This window comes from Sphaerodactylus townsendi, linkage group LG02, assembly GCF_021028975.2.
Source record: "Sphaerodactylus townsendi isolate TG3544 linkage group LG02, MPM_Stown_v2.3, whole genome shotgun sequence".
NCBI classification, from domain to species: domain Eukaryota; kingdom Metazoa; phylum Chordata; class Lepidosauria; order Squamata; family Sphaerodactylidae; genus Sphaerodactylus; species Sphaerodactylus townsendi.
Window position 1 is genome coordinate 110,331,101 of NC_059426.1, and position 19,310 is coordinate 110,350,410.

General features: G+C 44.1%; 1 protein-coding gene across 7 annotated transcripts in view; it reads right to left on the minus strand.

The window, feature by feature from the left end:
- The window catches only part of LRRC4C (leucine rich repeat containing 4C), a 1,058,673-nt gene that overhangs the window by 328,419 nt on the left and 710,944 nt on the right, over positions 1–19,310 (minus strand). The window contains exon 4 of one of the 7 annotated variants that reach the window (XR_007243465.1): positions 9,028–9,137. The exons of the other annotated variants lie outside the window; for them this stretch is intronic. The gene's annotated coding sequence lies outside the window, so the exon portion shown is untranslated. Of the gene's footprint in view, positions 1–9,027; positions 9,138–19,310 lie in introns of those variants that run through there. 7 annotated transcript variants of the gene reach the window in all.

Genomic DNA, 19,310 nt, shown 5'->3' on the forward strand with positions numbered 1-19,310 from the left:
ACCCCTTTTCTGTTGTGGATGGTGGTTGGAGTTTGTACGTAGATTGATGATGATGTGGCCGGGTTGTAGCACACCCATGCATTCATTTCAGGCCATGGGAACATGGCCCACCCCACCCCTGGGGGGGGGGGCCTTCCCCTACTTTATTCCCTTGACAGGGTCTTTTGATAGTGGTATGGCAACGCCAGGAACTTCAGGGCCCCCAATAGTCACTTCTACACACCAGGGCCTGATGAGCACTTTATCGAATTTAGCTCAGCCTGGGAGGAGCGAGTTTGTCCCTGGTCTCGGCACGGCACTGCCCTCCACAGGGAAGCCAGCCGGGTGGGAGCTTGAGTCAGCGGTTCCTTCAGAGGAGGTCTCCAGTAGGCCGATAGGACAGGGATGGGGTAGACATCGTTCGGCATGACGTACCGGTTCGAGTTGTTGGTCTCCCAGTTCTTCCTCAGGTGAATCTTTGGATGAGGGTTCCACATGAGCAGATGGGAATTTTTGGAGGATCAGGGAATGGGTCCCTGTCCTCCTGAAATGGCTTGCGCACAGATGATCTTCCCAGATGGGTTTTATGGCCCCTGCCGGGTCGGTGGTATCTCCCCCATCCTGGGATCCCGGGAACCCTCCTGGCTCGCACCTCCCAAAAAAGCTTAGAGAGGGCACTGGATGGGTATTTCATGGATGTTTTCCAGTGCGTGAAGGCTGAAGGTGACCCGGGTTCTAGCAAAGGATAAGAAGAAACTGAGCAAGGAGGGTGTAGATCGCACTTTCAATAACTGGCTCAGGTGTCTTGGGGAGTACTTGGCCCTAATTACCATGGCTTATCCAGCCCGGGTCTGGCACTTAGAGGCTCACATGAATCATGTTCTTCGAGCCAGGGCATTGGCAGGTGACACTGCGCTGCCATTGAAGCAGTGCTCTGCCATCAGCGCAGTGCTTCGCACAAGAGTGGGTTCCCTTGAAACCTCATCCATGATCAGACATGAATGGTCATGGTTCATGCCTTATCAAAGACCTCAGGTGAGGGTGGCTTCCAGAATGATGGAAGCTGCAGATTTGCAGGCTCGAGCAGGTTCCCAGTCAGGTTAACCTGTTGGGACTTTAACAAATGGGCTTGCCACAGGCCAAAATGCAGATATGAGCATATGTGTAGCGGGTGCTTCATGGCTCACCCGCATAGCCGGTGCTCCAAGGCCCTCTTGCGCCAGCCCTTCCAGACCGGCCAGTCCCCTGGTGCCAGCGGCTTGCATAAGGAGGCTATCAGCCAGGGAGGGTCAGGGGCATCTTCCAAGCCATGACTCCGATTCCCCTCTCATTTACTCCCTGGACCCCACTCCAGTTTGATTGTCTTCAATAGAACAGGCCTTAGCGGGTTACCCCCTCTGTGCGAAGATGGAGTACCTGCGTAAGGGTTTAACAGAAGGTTTTCTGATTCCTTTTGTGGGTGATTGGTGGGCCACAAGTGTGCCTAATTTAAAATCCACCTGGCAATTCCCTGATGTGATATGAGACAAAATAAAGAAGGTGTGTGCAGGCAGGATTGTGGGTCCTCTTTCCACTCCTCCACAACCCTCGCTACGGGTTCTGCCAAAGGGGTGGTCCCTAAGAAGGCTCTGGATGAATTTCACATGATTCAGCACCTCTCATACCCTAAAGGGGGTTCAGTTAATGACCACATTGACCCAGCTTTATGTTATGTCCGATACACTACGTTGGATGATGCCATTCAACTCATTAGGGCAGCTGGTCCTTCTGCCCTATTGGCAAAGTGTGACATCCAATCAGCTTTCTGCATTTTGCCAATTCACCCAGAGGATTTTAATCTCCATTCATTCAGGATTGGAGCTGCCACTTCGGCAGCCTGTGATGGCTGTTCCCCTGAGCAAATCCAGGTGGTGGGTTGTTGGCGGTCATTAGCTTACAGAGCATATGTAATACCTCACTTGTTTTAATTTTGCACAGAACCGCAGGAGAGCCGGAGCCAGATTCGGATTGTTGGGCATAGTATCATCCAATAGGCTGGCCTGTATGCAACCTCAACTGCTTGGGGAGCAGATCTGGACCTCGGAAAGGGTGTGGATGTTGTTTGGCTTGGCTGGTGGGGTATGCACTGGGAGTCCTTGCTGCCCACTATATGGGAGGTGCTTCAGAGTTTGGGTGCACCCCAGGGGATTGTCATTCAATTGGATGAGAATGATCTCCCAGCATTGAAAGGCATGGAACTGTCCTTGCAGATGGCGGATGGCCTCTGCTAGGTCCTGGTGCTGATACTGGATGTTAAATTGTGGTCCCAGCTCCTCCCAAGGCTCCTGTGGAAGGATGCCAGGGAGCGAAGGAAAGTGGACTTGGCACGCTGCAAAGTGTGTAAGGTGGCAGCACGGGTGGTCTGGGAGCTCGGTTATCCTGCACCCTAATATAACCACCCAGGAGCATGTGCTCTTTTGTTCAGATGGTGTGCACCTGTCTGAACGGGGCATGGACATTTGACTGCATGCCATTCAGCAGGCACTTTTGGATTGGCTGGGAGGCTTGCAAAGCTGTGGCGGGAGCTGAAGGGCCAGCTCTGTGGCGGTTTGGACAGAGGAGCGCATCCTTATGGGGAGCTGTGCTTGTGTTCCGGATCTCCCTGCAGTTGGGGGCCTCCATAAGAGGCTTAGGGTGGGGCAGGCTCATGGTGCATGCTGCAGAGGTCTCTGCAATCAAGCCTGACACCCCAGCAGGAAGGAGGCCACAATGGGCAGGCACCCAGGTGGCCCAGTACCTTCTCTGTCCCCCCCAATATGGATTGGGGTTGGTGCCGGTGTTCAGCCATGGGTGCTGACCAGCTGCTCAGATATGCTCCTCTTGCTTGCCCAGCTTCTGCCTCAATAAAAAGGGCTGCAGCCCATTTTAATTCCAAGCCTGGTTATTCACCAGATGAAACCTCTGCACATCTGGCCACAATTAAAGCATCAACTTAGCAATGAACTGCTTGGAGACTTAAAACAACTGGCCAGTCTCTAGTTCATAACACTAACCACAGGCTGTTTGTTTGGAATTCTGTTCATGGAACGCCAAGGTCAGGTGCAGTTTGATCCAGTTTTGCTAATATTTTTCTTAATTAGATAATTTGGTCATTTTAATCAGTAATTTATAGGGTTGCCAACTCCAGGTTGGGAAATTCTTGCAGATTTAGCAATGGAACCTGGAAAGGGTGGTGTTTGAGGGAGGGACCTCAGGAGGGTATAATGCCATAGAATCCACTCTCTAAACAGCAGTTTTCTCCAAGGAGACATATAGCTGATGTCTGGAGTTCAGTTGTAAATCCAGAGGATCTTCAAGCTCTACCTGGGAGTTGGCAGGTCATTTCAACTACTTGCATTTGTTCAATTTCAACTACTTGCATTTGTTCAATTTATCTAATTTTTTCAAGTTTGATACACAATATACTGTAAAAAACAACAGAAAATGAAATAACACATATACATATACACGCACGCACACACACACACATATAAAATGAAGAAAACTCATAAAAATGAATGACCAGTTATCATTAAAATGATGAGTTGCAGGGGTCTCCTTTGATCCAATGCACTGAAATATTAAATTTCCAAAGAATACATTTAGCTAGAGGAAATATATAAATGAATGTAGTGAACCTAAATCAAAGAAACTTAAATAATAATAAAAATGGAAAGGCTTTTTCCCTCCCAAATGATGACAAACAGGAAAATCAGTATGACAGGATTGAACTTGTACTAGGAATGCAAGTAACATTATAATTTTCCTCATTCTCTAAACCAAAAGTATTCCTTCCAGGATGTCAGTATTTGTATTTTTAGCTTCCACTCAAATTTGAAATCCGAAGTCTCTTTCTTTTACCATAATGGATATTTTTTTCTTCAGAATGTAACTGAATAAAAGGCAACAACAAATCATTAAGGCACATAAAAACTCAGGTGGCAGGTGGGATAAATAATCCTTGGCAAACAAGCAGTGAGGGAATAAAAGTTCCCTACATCTATCTATCTATCTATTCTCAGTGTATCACGCAAACACGAATGCTTTGCTTTGCCTTCCCTGCGGTCTGAGAAAAACAACTTATATTGATCATTTCCATTTCGCCTGGGATATAAGTCCAAATTTTCTCAGTTATAATATATTTAATGTCTTGTTTGAGCTTGTATCTGCCAACATTGGGATTAACACATATCACAAGAAAAAAGGAACTCTGCAGGTAATGCATTGCTCATATCTAATGATGAAGAAAATAGGATTTTATCATCTAGGTTCTAAGCTACACAAATAAGAGCTTTCTGGTATGATTGTTATGATTGAAGCCTGCAGCCAGAAGAAATCTCCTGAAACAAAACTTTGACAAATCCTGCTAGTTGAACAGATGATAGGAAGGACAAAATGGCACTGGTGTCTGGGCTTACTAGAGCTTAGCTGCTTTCATGTCAGGGATAAACCCTGAAGTATGTGATATACTGACATGCTTCAACGTGCAGAATACATTTGCTTCAAAAATGGCTTTCCATTTTCACCCCCCATTCATTTAGCTTTAGATGGAAATGGACCTCTAAAACAAGTTGTGGTTTCCAAGGTTAGAGCCCTGGTATGAATTGGAAAATGTGCAACATTTTAAAAAGTGGGGTATTGTTGTTTCAGCAGGGTTCCAATGAGATGATGGGTTATGAATTCACAGTTAATCTCCCAGCAACGTGTTTGACTGCTGCTCTGAGTGATCTATAAATAACACAAAAGAGACTGTTGGTTTCTTTCCACTCCTCATACATGTATATATTATAGACTCTTTCAGCAAGGAAAGAAACTAGCTTGTAACTGAATGTTTACATTAGTTGCAGGGTGTGTTTCTTCAGTAGCCAACAATATTTGTTGACAAGGGCCAGGAATGAGGGAGAATAATTACTCCAAACATACGGGGGGGGGGGGGTAGCAGTACCTCATAACATGAGGACTTTATGATGGAGATCAGAGAGGAAGGTATATTTTCCCAGGGAAAATTCACAACAAAAAGCTGGGGAGGGTTTGCATTCATCCTTCTGGATACCTGAAAGCACCTGGTGCCAGTGATGGGGATAGAAGAGTTGCATTGTGTCGTGCAGCTATTGTTAACAGGCTGCAACCCCTGGGAGCAATTGGGTGACAGGGTCTAGTACACTGGCGTCCTGTCAGCATGCCTACTTCACTTCTGATTTAAACTGAAAATGACACAGGGGAATGGATATTCTAGCATTTTGCAAAAAAAAATGGCTTTACCATAGCATCCAAAGACACTCCCCTCCAGTTCAGTTCACCAGTGCCTGAGACACCAGTGGCCATTAAAGAAAATTGCCCTAAGTGCAGCTATGAAACTATCTGAAAATGAGATACTATTTAAAACCTACTCACTAAAAGTGTTACCACCTGAGGAGGGGAGAATGAGTTCAAGGTTGTGGAAAGACAACCAACTTATGTGGAATAAAATTTGGCCACAGCCTGTGTATTGGTATGCTGGCTGAAGGAAGCAGAGGTGCAGCATAGCAGACAGATCTGGCACTGGGCAGCATGTCTGCTGTCCCCCAGTGACTGCTGGGCAGCATGTCTGCGGTCCCCCAGTAATAACCTTTCCCCTGCCTGATGCATGAAGGAAAAACCAACACCCGGAGCAGCAAGATAGTGGGAACCATCTGGGTGCTAGCCTCTGAATAAACTCCCCTTGCTGTTAAGGGGTGCAAGCCACCTGCAGCCCTTGCCTGGGCATGTTGTACTCATGCTCACTACCACCCCCTATGCCTCTTATGGAGGTCCCCACCAAAAGGGGAAGCCCAGCTTTCTTCCAGCTCCACAGATTTATATCAGCATAAAGTAAAGCTTCAGTCACTCTGCACAATTGGATTTCTCAGGAGAGTAAAGGTTTCCCAATTCTCTCCCAGTACCCATGCTACCAATTGCATCTTTGGTGGCAGTTTATTTCAGCATAAAGTAAAGCATAAAGTAAAGCATAAAATAAAGTGATTTATATCAGCATAAAGTAAAGCTTCAGTCACTCTGCACAATGGGATTTCCCTCTTGAGGGAAAACTTTCAATCATGCCTGTATGATTGAAAATCCATCCCCCATAAACAGGGGGCAGGAGTCATCAGCATCCTCCCCGGGCATATGGTTCACAGGTTTACTCCACCCCCAGGCCTCTCCCCCACCTCTCCCCCCCCCGTTTGGTGGTTTGGACTCCTCGAAAGGGCTGCTGGCTACCCCCTTTTCCACATGAAAACCTGGGGTGTAGCCCAAAGCATGACTTACAAACATGCTCAAATCTGCATCACTGCTGCTGATATTTCCCTTGGTTAAATTCCCAACAGACAAGCCAGGATCCATCCCTTTTAATAGGAAGGTGATATATTAAGGGGTCACCCTGAGCCTTGGCATATGGGTGAACATCCACACCTGGTCATGGATAATGCCCCTGCGGCATGGAGGGGCACTCACCTGGGTTGGCCCGACTGCCTATGCTGTTCCCTCTGGGACATTTTTCTCCTTTTCCCTGGCATCTCCCACCCAAGCTCCAAAAAGAAAAAAGGGGGTCCCTGTAACCACTGGACCTACTGCAGCCAGCCCTCATGTGCCACTTGAGGTTGCACTGCAATCTACCAGGCACAACCCACCAATTCCCAGTCACTTGCTGATGCAAGTCTGCTGCTGCTATCTTGCTCAATTCAAGTTTCCTTCCATTGCCTAAAGGTACTACCAAGTCTGCCCCTTTCTCTGCCTGCTCCCAGGCAGCAACGGTAGCCAAAGTAAATCTCAGCCACACTTTTGGAATGGTTTTTTGTTTTATTTTCCCTCCCTGTGGCAACAATGTGGAATTAGTTGATCAGTTCAGGGCCAAATAAGATTTTTTTCAGGAGTTCTTATTTTTTTATCCAAGATAATTAACCTTTTTCACCAGCTTCATATTGTTCTTGGATAATTTTGTTCTGCAAGCAGGCCCTCACATACAGTCCTGAAGCTGTAACTATGGTAAACAGGGCTTTTGGGTGGATTGACAGGTCAATTCCAAGGGGGATGGGAAGTAGAGTGGAGGCTGAGGATGATGCTGCCACACTGGCACTGCCACCAAAGATGCAATTGGTAGCATGGGTACTGGGAGAGAATTGGGAAACCTTTACTCTCCTGAGAAATCCCATTGTGCAGAGTGACTGAAGCTTTACTTTATACTGATATAAATCTGCAGAGCTGGAAGAAAGCATGCCTGGCTTGAAAGAACAGCCTAGAAATGCTTCCCATGAAGCTGGCACATGCAGTTGTCGCAGAGGCCCACTGCCACAGGGGCCAGCTTCCAAGTTCAGCTACCATTTCCAATGCTGAAATAAGTAGTCTAATGTCAGCATCTGTGTCACTTCTCACAGAATAGTAGGCATAGATATTGACCTACGGCTCCCGCTGCTTCCAATGAAGCTTCAGCACCCCCACCCAAATTGCTTTCTAAGTGTTTGTTGATTAAGCAGATTGGCAAGCACCCTGAGTCATTCAAGAATTTGGGGAGGGACCAGCTACTGATGACTATATAACCTCAGAAATCTGGAGAGGATTAATCTGTGATGCTACTCCTTAGTGCTTGAACCTCTGCAGTGTGTGGTGTCAGACAAAGGTGTTAGCATGGCCTTTATCCCCTGCCTTATAAAATATTGGATTTTCATATTATTCCTTACACTGTGTGCTACAAAATGCCAGTTTCCATGTTTGTATGGGTGGATAGCAGAGTGTCCAAGCTAAAAGCAAGCCTAAGGCAAAACAATCTGGTGGCAGAGATTAGATCTATGAGTTACTCCAGTGATACAGTCTGGACGCCTTATAACAAGGACATGCATCTTTGATTATCCCACCCTGCCAGAGTACTCTGTTAACATAATGGAATCTGTAAAACTCTTGAATACCACACCTCGCTAAGCTATTTTTTGGAAGCCTCTGATACTGTGCTCTTGAGAAAACATTTCTCCAAACAATTGCCTCTTCCCTGCATTTCCCCCACCTCTCAGATATGATCTCCCTAACAACAAGATCCCTTCCTGATTCACTCAAGCCTCAGTCAAATTTGAATACTTAAGGCAGAGACTTTAGGAAGAACCTCTGCACAAACCATTCAAGGTATCACTGATATAATCTAGGACCAATTGGCCCAATTGTCCCGGGAACTAGAGACGATAGAGCTGCTAATTAGCTCAACCCCACAAGTCCAGCAAGGAGACCCCAAGCAGTTGCAAAGAAACGAAACCTAAGTTTGAATTTCCCGCCTTACCTGTGCAAAGGGGTATAAAAATACTGCACACCAGAGTCTCAGTGCTCATTTCTAACCTGAACCTCCCTTGGTCAAGTTGGTGTGAGACACGATATATCATCCTTCATTTGGGTCCCTATGCTGGCATAGAGATCCTTGCCTTCTTCTGGAACTTCTCTGCAGATTTTAGGTAACGTATAAGTCCCCTGCTTCCCCAACTCCCATTCTATCATCCAACTCTATCCTTTTCCTCCCTATCTATATACTTAGGAACTGTAGGGTACAATCAATAATACTGGAACAGGTTACAAGTAAACAATAAACTTGCAAAGGTAATATACAGAGGAAATACATTCTATAGTATGCAGCAATGCAGCAATTGTTTAATACATCAATAAAATAAATCAACATTTTTATTAATCAGGAACCAATGTCCTTGATGCGATTTTGAAATCCGCTGCAATAATCTGGCAACATTTTTTGCTGCAAAAGTTCTTTTGGAGGCACCAGTAAACATCCATTTTGGCGTAGGCATCTCCCTTTGCTGGTGAGGGAGACAAAAGGCGCTGGTGAATGAACAGCTCTTTGTGGGGCACCCCCCTTGTGGACGAAGAGAACTGAAAGCGGCGTCCATTGCCATGGAAACCAGAGTGGCAATGGAGAGTGCAGTAACAAAGCAGCAGTGATTGGCAGGAACACTTGTAAATACAGCAAACACGTTGGTGGAGGGAGTGCCAAGACAGGTTCATTAAAGCAATTATTTGTAATCCACAAACGTCAGGGTTTGGAATGGAGCTTGCTTGCTTCAGTGTGGTTGGCATCAGGGTTTCGGTAGAGCTGAGAGCGGTTGAAGTAAGGGCAGAGGCCGATATGGGCATGCCTGTAAAGGGAACACCATTTATGCAGCGTTCCATAAAACTGCGGTGGTGAATGGAGGTTACTACATTAAAAGCGTAGTCTTCTATACATAAAAATACAGCTGAATAAAAAGGAAATTTTACAGTTGTGACGCAGTTCAAAATGGTCAAAACAATAATAATTTAATCTAGCAATGTAACTGAGAGAGAACAGGAAAAATTAACTGAGATCCCTGTACGAGTAGGCCTTGATGGCAAAAGGGCACACATGTATGGCCAGTTGGCTTCAATGAACTGTGTCGCGTATAAATGCTGTAAAAAGGCTTCAAGAAGTCTGAGCCTGCAGTCTAATGTGGGTTGGCTTGTAAGAATTATAAGTATGCATGTTTAATTATAGGCAAAAATTAAAATTCAAAAATGTGTAACAAAAAGTACTCTATGAAAAGATCGAAAAAGAGATAAAATAACGTAAAGGCATCTTATGGTAATGAAAAGAAAAATGTTTGGAGTATATTGTGGCCATGCTTGCCATATTTTAAAACAAGCCTGGAGCAGAGGTAGCTGCGTTTAAGAATGCAATGCTGCATATCCAACCAGTACATTAAAAAAAACCTTATAAAAATACTTCTATACTGAATATATAAAATATAAAAATATATAAAAAGATGGAGGGGCAGGATTTAAATATCTTATCCCCCCCCCCCCCTTGAGAAAGGCTGAACACTACAAGTGGTGGCATTTCTCATATAGAAGGAAGGAGTGGAAGGGGCTAGGTGGGCACAATCCACAGAAGTCTGGAGAAGAGCAATACGGCGCTTCACCCAGCAAGTCAAAGCAAAAAGAGTGACTAAAAGGAGTCAAACAGATCAACATCAGGGTGCAGGGGGCGGTGCATGGGGAGAGAGATTTGTCTGGGCCGGTAAACATAAAACTCGGAAGGCGGCGCCTTGGGAGAGGCGTGGGAGCAATCCTAGAGACAGCTGCCTGTTGGGGCGCACCGGGATCTGGAGGATCTGGGTCAGGAGGAAGTTTCCCATGCCATTCTTTGAGCTGGGAGGCATGGAAATATTTAAGCTATTCAGAGCCATCCTGACATGTAAGGCAGCCACAGTAGACAGCAGGACTAACAACCTGAACAATAGGGACAGGACCCAGTATCTGTATTGCCCATGCTTGATACAGTCACGGAAAGCAAAGATGTGGCATGTGCACATCTCAGCCTTTGCAAACCCAAGCCAAACTTGGAACCGCCTTTTAGGAAACCTGCAGATTGGGAAAAGTGAATTTAATCGCTTTAACCCATGCATTTTGGCTGCTATCTTCATTTCAGTGTATGGGGGTAAATCTGTACATACAATGCCCATTCTTGCATGCTAAACAGTTACTTATCAGGAAAAAAAGCCAATACCTGCCAGTATGACTTTTGGATCAAATTCTGACATATTAAAGGAAAAATAACTTCCAAGTAGTTTTACAAATTTGTGCTAATTCTTTTTGATAATGCTGGTTTGAAAATAAACATACTGACAGTCTGATATTGGAGACTGGTAATGAGGGAGAGGTATTTTTTTTATTGAACAATTTTCAAAACCTTTAGAGCCACATACAAAATCTCTAGTGCATTTATTTAGATGTAAATGCAGCAATTATATTTTGAAACACCAAGTATATTATGCACATAATTCTTTACTGTATTTGTTTTGTTTTTGGAAAGATTTTTCTATGCCTAAGATCCAATATAATTGAATCTAGCATCAACCAAAAACCATTGATTCTCCATGCATAATGGTACATGGGAATTCACTTTTGCCCATCAGCAGCCATAATAAATGACACCAATCAGGGATTATATCTACATCATCTTTCTCTTCCAACCCCAATTCACATATCACTTCCACTTGAAGTGTCAAGTATGTAACTGTTCTTGAACTTGTAGAAAAATCATTAAATTTATCAACAGGGGATTTACAATACTCCTTGCACTTCAAAAGACTGAATCAGAAGGTCTACAAAGGGCTAGAGGTCAAAGCACATAAATCCCAGGTTAGGGACAGGCAGGGTATACAGGTGTCTCTATGCTACTAGTAGAAGCCTTCGACCTAAAATGGGGGAGCAGGAGGAAAGGGTTTTGAAGGAGGACATTGATATAGTGGGCATCACAGAGACATGGTGAAATGAGGGGAACCAGTGGGATGCTGTTATCCCAGGTTACAGTTTGGAGAGGAGACATTTGAGGGGGGATATGATTGAAGCCTATGAAATAGAAAATGTTGACAGAGAAAAATATTTCTCTTTCTCACAATACTAAAACCAGGGGGCATACCTTGAAAATGATAGGGGGAAGAATTAGGACAAATAAAACGAAACATTTCTTCATGCAATGCATGATTGGTATTTGGAATATACTGCCACAGGAGGTGGTGATGACCACTAACTGGGATAGTTTTAAAAGGGGCTTGGATAGATTTATGGAGGAGAAGTCAATGTTTGGCTACCAATCTTGATCCTCATTGATCTGAGATTGCAAATGCCTTAGCAGACCAGGTGCTCGGGAGCAACAGCAGCAGAAGGCCATTGCTTTTTCATATCCTGCATGTTAGCTCCCAAAGGCATCTGGTGGGCCACTGTGAGTAGCAGAGTACTAGACTAGATGGACTCTGGTCTGATCCAGCAGGTTTGTTCTTATGTTCTTACTAGCAGGGCATCTGTGCTTCACTATGAAATTCTATGAATTTCGGGGTGACATTCAGCATACTCTTTGCAGCCTGTTTGTGAACTTTGGGGTGACATGCAGCATGTTTCCTCACAGCCTGTCTGTGGACTGATGGGTTTGTTTTCAGATATCTTTGCAGCAGCTTCCTGTAGTTGTCTTTTTCTAATGCAATGTGTTATTGCTCTCTTTCACCTGGTGGGCTCCAAAAGACGTCATGTGGAAGCAGCTGTTGTATTTTCAGGATGCAGAAAGGAAGTGTTCTGCCATTGGATTCTGATGAGTGAGAAGGCTGTGAAGAGGTTCAGGGTAGGGTTGAAGGGCAGGGAGCTGGATTGTACCACCACTGCAGCACATTCCTGGGAACTCATCCCGCCACTTCAGAGCATGACACCAAGCACAGGGTGGTTGGAGGTTGAGAGCAGTAAACTTGTCTGCGCAGTGATCAATCTGATGTCCATATGCAAAACCCGACAACTGTTTAGTAGTCCAAGGTGATAGTGTGGTTTGTAATCTATTTTGATTGTATTTGGCTGTAGTGGTGTTGTTAACGTGAGGGTGGGTGGAGGAGTACTTTTTTACAGCCTGTCTGTTAACTTCAGGGTGACATTCAGCATGCTTTTTTGCAGCTTGTTTGTTGAAGCTAGTGGTGTTTAGCTGTCACCCTTAGAATGTTCGTGCAGCATGTCTGTGGACTGAGGGGCTCGTTTGCCCTTAGAATGTTCGCGTAGATGGCCAGAGATGAGCAGTTAAAACAGTAAATGTGTAATAACTCGAGTAAAACTGAATATTTTGAAAAATCCTTTCTTAGAGAGCACCTAAACCACATAATGAACTGTTGTGCCAAATTTCAACATTGTAGGTTCGGTGGTTTTTGAGTTCTGCTGATGGGTCAGTCAGTGAGTCAGTGAGTGGTATTTCACGCTTATAGATATAGATGTCAGTAAGCTTACTGTAGATGAATTTTGCCCTGCCATCTTCCTTGGTGCTGGTTTGGCTGAACTGGAAGCATTTCAGGTAAAGGTAATGAAATGGTTTAAGGAATCATAACATAAACAGAACATTAAATGGTTAAGTTATCATTGTGGTAATTTTTTAAAGTAAAAACTTCATAGAGACTTCGTCAGATGGAAATCTGCCAAGGTCCTTTTGTTGGATGAATGCTATTTCATATAAATAATTGGAGAAATTGATTGCTCTGCATTTAGTTAGCCTATTATTCAATATATTAAGAAAGAAAGAACAACTGCTAACAATAATAAATCCCAGGAGTAGAGGGAGTAATGAGCAACCCTGGGAATATTTAAGTTCTCTTTTGGCTCTCAGTTCACACTTCTCAATATGTGATCCATTCTGTTTAATGACACTTTTCCTTTCCTTTCCAATGTTAATAGTGTTGCATTTCATTTCTTTGTAACAAGGTCAATCAGTGTCTGGCTTCATACATAATTATTATTAGTATGGTTGATTTCACAGCTGCCAGTTCTTTAGCTGGTTGTTGGCCTTTCATTACAACTCGAGTCTCACCTATTATTATTATTATTATTATTATTATTATTATTATTATTATTATTATTATTATTATTATTATTATTGTGGTAGATTTCACAGCTGCCAGATCTTTAGCTAGTTGTTGGCCTTTCATTACAATTCGAGCCTCACCCAGAGGCCTTGGAAGTCGTAATGTATTGGCATAGTATTCATATGGATCCCAGCACAGCTGCCTTCTGAATTTGACATACGTTAATTTTGTCAATTCAAAGATGTTTCAAGTGCTGCCCTAGTGTTTTTGGGATGGTGCCCAGCATGCTGACTGCCACTGGGATGACATCAGCTGATTTGTGGCATAGATACTGAAGCTTGATTTTCAAATCGTGGTAGCTAGTGATCTTCTCATGTTCTTTTTCAATGACCCTGCTGTCACCGGGGACTGCTATGTTGATGATGCTCACTTTCTTGTCCTCAATCTTGTTTGGTATATTGTGTCTCAACACTTTGTCCATTTGGATTCAAAATTCCCACAGGATCTTGATCTTCTCATTTTCCATTATTTTCTCTGGACAATGTTCCCACCAGTTTTTAGTTGTACTTATGTTTTAATTCTTGCATAAATTCAAATGGATCATCTTGGCCACTGTGCCTGTGTTTGTATTCAGTCTGGGCAATCTTTTTGCAGCAACTGAGAACATGATCTACAGTTTCATCAGCTTCTTTACACAGTCTGCACTTTGCATCATCGAAGGATTTTTCGATTTTGGCCTTGATCGAATTTGTTCTAATGGCTTGCTCTTGAGCGGCTAAAATCAGGGATTCAGTTTCCTTTTTCAGAGTTTCAGTTGTTAACCACAGCCAGGTCTTTCCCCTGTTCACCTTGTCCTTGATCTTCTCCAGAAATTAGCCATGCAGTGCTTTGTTGTGCCAGCTTTCAGTCCTCATTTTAATCACATTTTTCTGTATTCTTGTTTTCTAGGTCTTTAGCAAATGTCTGTTCTTCACTTCAATCAATGCCTGTTCTTGACTTTCATTCACATAATTCACCAGCACATGCTTCTCCTCTTCCACTGTTTTCTGTACTTGCAATAAGCTTCTGCCACCAGATCTCTGGGAAAGGTATAATCTATCAGTATCACTCTGTGGGTGTTAGGCATGGTGCACTGTTCTAAGCTTCTGAGTTTTTCTATCCAATGCATCCAACTCAGCCTGTGTTCAGTTGATGATTCCACTGTTTAATTTAGATTTTAAATTTTTCCTGAACCTCTGGGTGCATTCTCTGCTGACAACAGTCTTCACTTGCCCTTAGTTCACTTAGTCCTGCTGCATGGAAAGATCCCACAACCAAACAGCCAATCAACAATGCCAGTTTTGATAGCTCTTTCAATGGGTTGGGGAGGGGGAAGCAGTGACTCACATCATTCCTTCCTTTACAAACCATGGTGACAGCAGGCATATGCCCACCAAAAATTTCAATGGACAGCAAGTTTTACGCATGGCTACCTTCCATACTTAAATTCAATTGGACTTAAACATGGTAATATTTGACTGGATCATATCTATTTTATAACAGTAACACTCAACCACATAATCACATGTCATGGATGTCATATTTCTATTAGCATGGTGAAAGATCCCTGCAGGGTGCCTTTTCCATTGATTTCTGTGGGGCTTTGACATGCTTAGTAGGATTTATTTCATAAAAGGTAGTGCTTATATAGGGCATGAATGTTGATCAAAGGCTGAGCAAGAAGGTAGCCATCCACAGAATCTGTTCAAATGAAATTACATCTAATACAAGAAATTTTTTCTGCCTTTAGTTTAACAGCTCCTGATGCTCAAAGAAAGAATGGAAGTGATATTTGAATGTGCTTTGGATAAAGAAATACTTCCTAAACAAAATGTACTCAAACTGAACAATACAAATTAAAATATTTATGTCAGAAATCAAGTACAAAAAATTGATAAATCTGTTGCTTTTTCTGCCATTGCTTAGTCAGAGGGTGGAAAACCAATATCAAATATAGTGGTCAAAGAATAATGCTAACAAATTAAGAGATAAGTATTAAAGAGAAGCTAAAGATTTAATGTACATTCCAAAGGTTTGCTGAAGAAAATAATAATATATACTTGTTCACCTTTTATCCCTACAAAGGAGAATGGAGTGTTTTCATATGTCAAAGTAGATTAGGAAGTACTGGCTGTTAGTACCATCAAGGAACTAAGCTAAAAATCCAGAATATATTGAACTGCAATTAAGGATTTGACATACATTACCAAATAATGATAATTGGATCAACAGTTTTGCACAGCCATTATTGTGTCAAAGCTTGTTAAGATAGCACCGAACAAATTATTGTCAATAGTAATTCATCATAATTACATTTAGTATATTTATGGAAAATTAACACTATATCACTCTGACCTAGATGGTCCAGGCTTTTCAGATATCTGAAGCTAAGCAGGATCAGCCCCTGTTAGTAATTGGATGGGAGACCACCAAAGGATTCCAGAGTTGTTATGCAGAGGAAGGCATTGGCAAACCACCTCTGTTAGTCTCTTGCCTTGAAAATCTTATGGGTTGCCATGTCATTGAAAACTTAAGAAATAAACATTCTGGAACACATGTGAGATAAAGTAGTTGAAGCAAAGATATCTCTTAAAATGAGAAGGGAAATTTGATTTATGTTTGTTTTATGTTATGCTGTTGGGGAGCTGGTTATGTGGCAGAGAAACCCAGAGAAATGGCTGAGAAACTCACAGCAACTTAGAACAACTTAGAGCAACTCAGAGAATCTGAGCTGGTTATGCAGCAGAGAAACTCTCTGCTTCCTTGTCATTGCTCTTCTGTGGAGAGTCAAAAAGCACACCGCCAAGAACACTGAGGTTGCCGCCTGTTCCTACCTTGTGGTGGGGCAAGTGTGGATCAGCGAAGAGTGAGACGGCGGGGCAGTGAAGCGAGGTGGAGGAGTTGATAACTCTGGGACAGATGGGACAATGATGGTGCAGCTTGGTACAGCTGGTGAACGCAGAGAAGGATTGGTGGCAACCATTCTTGAGTCTTGGGACCTGGCCGCCTTCGCCTCTTGGTCCTTGGTCACCCTTGGGCTTCATGGACACCTCGCTGGTGGCGGCAGCAGCCCACCAGTGGTGAGAGGACCAGTGTTGGGGCACCCTGCCACCTTAAAGAATGAAGTGAGTGGCAGCTAGTTCAGTGGCAGAGTGTGATATCATTGGGAAGAGGGGGTGGTGAGCGAGGTCTCCACCTCCTAATTACAGATGAACCACGGGACTGCATGAAGAGGACACTTGTCAATGCTTCACTGGGCTGTGCAGTTGACACTAGCCCAGAACAGTTATGGACTGTGTTTCCATCAGAAGGTGAGTCACAGGGCTGGATCAAGGGGTTAGCCAGTGACACTTGTTGGACATTGAGAATGCTAAAAACTGTGGCTATCAACAACACAATAGTGGGAGAGATGGTGTGTGTGTGGGCAGCTGCCTTATATCATCTATAGGAGGTTTCTGGGGGCCAGTGGCAGTGACTCCCACCTCCTGCAATTTGTGTGTTGGAATCTTGTGCCTCTCTGGCCAGAGGACTGGGTCAAAAGGACTGTGTCGGGGGCCGAGTTTCCTCTGGTGGTGTGGGGGCTGGAGGATCTTGGTTATTAAGAATTTAAGAACGTACAGAGGATCTCTGCCAATTTTTTTAAATTCTATTTTGGGCAACCCTACTTCCCTTCTTCTATCAGTTCTGCTCAATTTTTTTTGTTTCACTTCCTGTGAAGGGGGATTGCTAATTTGTGTGTGTTTAGTGGTACTGATAAATACATTAGTATTTTATGTGTTAGGTTTGGCCTTGAGGTGATTAATGTTAGTGTTAATGGCTAGGCAAAGAGATTTCTGTTGAGTTGGTGCTGCTAGTTAGAGGTGGTCATGGATCACTGAGGAATTTAGTGTAGGATTTAGTAGTAGGATTAGGTTTTAGTTAGGCTTACTTAGTAGCAGCACTAATTATACTAGAATTTTTTGTATCAGGCTTAGCCTTTGCAAGTTAGTGGTTAGTTAAGTGGCTAGGCGGGGGACAGTGGAGATGTCTTTGCACTGTACTGGACTTATTTTACCTGCAATAAAGAAATCATTGTTCATCAACAACTGTTTCAATTGTCTAATTAAAGGAGGTTCTGACAAAGGGATTTTTCCAGGTCAGTTTAAAGAGGCAGTGGTCTGCCCACTCCCAAAATGACTGCAATTACATCTGGCCAATTACTTCCCCATTTTGAACTTTCTGTTTATGAGTTAGGTAATTGAGTGAGCAGTGGCAGATCAGCTCCAGAGGTTCCTGGATGAAGCAAACATATTGGATCCCTTCCAGTCCAGTTTCTGCGCTGGCCATGGGACTGAGACGGTACTGGTTGCAGTAGTGGACAAACTGCGTCTGGACAGAGGCAGTTCAGCGCTGCTGGTATTAGATCTCACTGCAGAATTCGATGTAGTAGATGACAACCTTTTGGTCCACCGCCTCATTGAAATTGGAGTTCAGGGATCAGCCTTGTGCTGGCTGGTCTAATTTCTCCGAGACCGGGGACTGCTGGTGACATTGAGGGGAGAGAACTCCAGGCGCTACACCATAGTTTGTGCCGCAGAGGGCGATCCTGTCCCAGATGCTTTTTAACATCTACATGTACCCCCTGGCAAGATTGGTCCAGAGTTTTGGGCTGTGGTGTCACCAATATGCTGATGACACCCAGCTCATGTTCATGATGGAGGGGAGCCCATCTTCGGACCTTCGAGGCTGTTGCTGGTTGGTTGAGAGAGAGTTGGCTGAAGTTAAATCCTACGAAGACAGAGGTTCTGTGGCTGGGTTGAGGGTAGTGACTGGTGGACTTTTGCGTGCCAAAACTGGATGGTGAGGCTTTCCACCTAGCCTTGTCCATGGAAAGCCTGGGAATAACCTTGGAGCCAGTGTTATCGCTGGAGTCCCAGATTGCTCAAGCTGCCTGGGCAACGTTCCATCACCTGCAGCAGCATGGCAACTGGCCCCACTGTCTTGGCCACAGTGATCCATGCAACGGTCAACTCCAGACTTGATTATTGTAACTCACTTTACGCTGGCCTATCTTTGACTGTGATCCAGAAATTTAAACTCATTCAACATGCGGCACCCAGGTTCCTTAAGGGGATGTCCAGTCAGATTACACTGGTCCTGTACCACCTTCACTGGTGTTGGATCATGTTCAAGTTGTTGGTTTTAACCTTTAATGCCTTGGGTAAATTTGCTTCAGGGGCGGTGGGAGATGGGCCCTACCACTTTGGGGGCCCTTTATTACACAAAATGGAAGCTGGGCGAGCATAAAGGGGGCATATCTAGCCACCAAAGCAGCCACCTGCTGAACCGGCACCATCCCCAATTCCTATTGGGAATAGGAATAAGAAGTTACTAGATGCCACCTGAGCACATGCCCATTGGGTGACACCCCTTCCCTACCGGGGTGGTGAGGCTCTTTGGAGGCCTCACAGCTTGCATTGGGAACGCTACACCCCAGACATGCCTCTTATTAAGGAGGGCTCTCAGCAGGGAGGTCTGGCATGCAAGCTCTCTCACTTTCATGCCTTCTTTCCCCACTCACTCACTTCTCCTGCTCTTCTGGCCACCACTTCAGAAGAGATTGAAAGGGCTGTATTTTGTTTTGTTTGTTTACTCTGAAATAGACATAAAGAGCATTACATAGTCCTAATGAATTAATGCTAGACCAAAGATGGTGAAAAAAGCCAGAGGAAAGGAGGGAGGAAGGCAACTAAGATGGAAGTGCACATAAAGGAACGAGAAGCAGGAGGCAGGCAAAATGGTGATCCATGATGGCTAAGGACATGTTGTCACAGGAAAATCCCTGAAGGTAAAAGGAAGGGAAAATCCCATGCCATCAGTAAAGTAGTACATACACTAGTGGCCCGATCCATTAGCCATACTGAAAGACAGCATGTTTGAATGGGA